The following is a 4240-nucleotide window of genomic DNA, read 5'->3' on the forward strand; positions in this document are numbered from 1 at the left end:
CACTCAATGAGCGTATGCCCCGGAGTAAGCGTTGTTGCCAGCACCCAGTGCCGAGAGGCTGAACAACAGCTAGAGTTGGTTCGTTACCCGGTGTGCTGCACCCAATAATCACAACGGGGTGGAGAAGCAGAAAAGTTTATTTGCAGCTGCAAAAAGGTACAGGGAGAATAAAATCTCAAATCCTGCACACAGAGCAGGAAGTTACACAGGCTTTTATACATCCTTTTTCCCAGCATACTTATCCAATAGCAAGCTGCCCCAAGTATCCATATAGCCAGCCAATCCAGTTCCCAGCTAGTTTCCTGATTCTCTGTATCATTTGTTAAACTATACATAAAGCTGCTTTATTCAGCATTGTTCTTCCATATCTCCTCTGTTTGGCCTTGCTTAGTTTCAGGCAGTCTGACTCTGCAACATACTGTTGCAGATTCTCAGCATAACTGCTGTGTGTGCCTCCAGGCGGGGGGGCCAAGGACACTTGGGCCTAGTACGCAGAGCTGCTGCGAGTGCCTCCAGGCAGGAGGGGGGCCAAGGACACCTGGGCCTAGTGCGAGTGGGCTTTATCGACACTTGTGGTCTTCCATCCCCTCAAGTTACCTAGTGGCCATGCCCCAGTGTCCCCAACAGCGTGAGATGGGAGACATGAATCTGCTGTTCCCTCAGTTGGTCTCAGTTCCCGCGTGCCTCTCATAGTGTGAGCATCTCGCCATGCTGAGTGTGATTCTACTGTTTAAAGATATGTATTTTTCGTACAACATGGCCCCTAAATGTAAGCCAACTACTTCATCTAGTGCTCAACCGAAGAATCAGTGATCTGTTCCAATGCTGGAGGAAATACTGGCTGTGTTGGACTTATTGAGAGATGGTATGTCGGTCTACAATGTGGCGCATAAATATGGCCACAACAAATCTAGCATCTGTGCCATCAAGATTCGAGAGAGAGAAATTCATCAAGCTGTGGCATCAAGTGCTCCAATAACTGCTAAGGTGACGAGCCAGGAGCGTGATAAGACTTTAGTGAAGACTGAAAAGGCATTAAACTTATGGCTGGAAGACATGAACTGTAATCGTGTGCCTATCGATGGCAACACATTGCGAGAAAAGGCTCTTAGCCTCTACGCGCTGTTCAAACCTCCTGCCGAAGAGGGACAGCCTTCTGATGAGAAGGAATTCAAAGCCGGCCAAGGTTGGCTTAACAGTTTTAGGAACTGCTTCAACCTCAAAAACGTGCAGACTACTGGTGAAGCTGCATCTGCCAATGAAGAGGCAGCAAAAGCCTACCCCGAACAATTAAAGAAAATCATAGAAGAAAAGGGCTATCTTCCAGAACCAGTTTTTAATGCTGAAAATTCTGGAAAAAAACGCACAACCGCACTTACATTTTGAAATTAGAAAGACAAGCCCCTGGCTTCAAAGCAGCTAAAGACCATGTGACTGTGTTGTTTTGTGGCAATGCAGCTGGGCATTTAAACACCGGGCTTGCTCTACAGGGCTGCAAAACCCCATGCCCTAAAAGGTAAGAACAAAAATCTCCTGTGTTCTGGCAATCAAATAAAAAGGCTTGGGTGACAGCAGCATTATTTCTGGATTGGTTCCACAAGTGTTTCATTCCGTAGGTCAAGCAGTACCTCAAAGAGAAAGGACTTGACTTTAAAGTGTTGCTGATCGTAGACAATGCTCCTGGCCACCCTGCAGAACTCCAGTTTGTGCATCATGATGTTGAAGTCGTCTTTCTCCCCCCACAATAACACCTCCATCCTCCAACCTCTCGACCAAGGCGTGATTCGCTGTTTCAAGGCCATGTACATGAGGCTTATGTTCTCATGGATACATAGCGCTATGGATGCTGATCCCAATCTTAATGTGATGGAGTGTTGGAAGTCCTTCAATACTGCCAATTGCATCACTTATATTAAACAGGCAATGGATGCAATCAAGCCTGAAACAGTCAATGCATGTTGGCAAAACCTATGGAAAGAATGTGTGAATGATTTTAAGGATTTCCCGACCATTGACAAAGAAGTGAAATGCATTGTTCAGGTGGCCAGGCAAATGGGTGGCGATGGGATTGTCGACATCCTTGAGGAAGAAATTGAAGAATTAATTGAAAGCCACAGAGAAACATTGACTAACGAAGAGTTAGAGGAACTGATAATCGTCTACAGAAGACGAAGATGATGACGACAAACAGGAAGAGCCAGCAAGTTGGAATCTTCATAAATTTGCTGAAGTGTTCCAAGCAGCGAAACACTTGAATGATTTAATTTCTAAATAAAATCACACGTAGTATTACAGATGATTTGACACCTTATCAAGAAATGTTTGAACAGCTCAAGAGACAACAGTGACAGTTGCCGATGACCATGTTTTTCAAGGAAAACAACCAGCAGCAGATAAGCCTACGCAATCAACTTCTCGAGCTGAACCAGAGCCAACCACTTCATCTACGACTCGTTCTCTGTCACTCAAGTTCTCTGTCACCTCCGTCTCCTGGATCAACATCAAGCCCTGATGACCCCCTGTAATTACCCCCCTGTAATTAAAAATACAGTACTGTAAAATTATATTTGTCATATGTACTCTTTATTATATACTGTACATTACTGTATACATTATACATTTATACATATTACTGTACAGGGTTGTATACACAAAACCATGTACAATATACTGTATGGGAGATTTAAGGGATTTTCAAGGGTAATTTTGACTAAATGTGATTTTCGCCTTACGCGCTGACTTTAGAACCTAACCCCCACGTAAGATGTGAGTCCACTGTATAAGCTCTCTGAGGAAGGCACTAATAGGATTTGTCTACATGAAAAGTTATACCAGTATATTTATATCTTTATAGTTAAACTGCTATAGGTATAACTCCTCTTATGGACACTCTTAGTATAGAATAAGTGGCCTTTTCTGGTTTAACTTGCTTTCAAAGCCACCTAACCTAAATCAGTAAAAGGCACTCATTCCAGAATAAACATGTCCACACAGGGAGCTACACTAGCATAACTATTGGTTTAAATTCACACCTTACTGTCTGCATACTCCTATAACTTCCCAGGTAGACAAGCCCATTACTGCGTGCATGAACAATGCCTAATCCAGTGGGGCCCCAAGATGGACTACCACATCCAGGCACTACTGTAACATAAGTAATCAGAAATGAAAAATTTCAACTTGGTGAAATGGTTTTCACTCTATGAATTGACACTCGATCACTATTGATTACTTTGAGTGATCGGGCAAGTCATGTGGTGTTGGGTCTGCTCCAGGCATTTCTGGCACGAATACTTGGTGCATGAAAATGTTAAATTCCATGGACGCACACTTTGAAATTAATTTCCTAACAGTGTATATGCCTTTAAGAATGCCTTGGGGACACATTCGCAGAAAGAACCCCAGAATGAGGGGGAGAAGCAGCATGAGTGAAACAAATTAATGAAACTATGAGCGAGACTCCAAGAAAATACTGAGCTGTGCATGACAGTTGTGATCCTCAGCCAGTTACCAATGGCAGATAGGGATCGGTGCAGTTGGAGGGTCTCAGGAAGTTGGGCTCCTGGAACACTCTGCAGTTGGGTGACAGCTGGTGGAGTTCCTAGCACCTGGGATTCTGGGACACTCTGTGGTTGGGTGACAGGTGTGGGGGGTCCCTGGTAGCAAGGATCCGGGGACACTCTGTGGTTGGGTGACAGGTGTGGGGGGTCCCTGGTAGCAAGGATCCGGGGACACTCTGTGGTTGGGTGACAGGTGTGGAGGGTCCCTGGTAGCAAGGATCCGGGGACAGTCTGTGGCTGGGTGACAGCTGTGGGGGGTCCCTGGTAGCCAGGATCCGGGGACCCTGCGTTTCCGAGCCAGTTGGGACTCGGGCCCCTTAGACATGGCAGTCCGGGTTCGGGAACTGCGCGGCCATGAGAATTGGGCGAGGGGCCCCCTCCCTGGTGGGCCGCATATCGCGCAAGCGCCCCAGGCCGTTGCCTGTTTCTCGAGCCGGCGGGGCGGGCATACGCGGCGGCTTGGGAGCCTGCAGCTCGGGGTGCGGACGCTTCCGCCTCAGCCGGGACTCGTACGAAGCGCGTGTCGTAACAGCGGCAAACAGGAAACGCCCTGCGATTCCCTTACAAGGGCATCACCATCTCCCTCTCCCCTGCCCCGCCCCGCACGGTGGAATGCGGTGAGCGCACCGGACTGCACCATCACATCTCGAGGGCGGGGGGGTGTAGTCCGAACCAACTCT

Source organism: Lepidochelys olivacea, assembly GCF_965140295.1.
Source record: "Lepidochelys olivacea isolate rLepOli2 genome assembly, chromosome: 2".
Lineage (NCBI taxonomy): Eukaryota > Metazoa > Chordata > Testudines > Cheloniidae > Lepidochelys > Lepidochelys olivacea.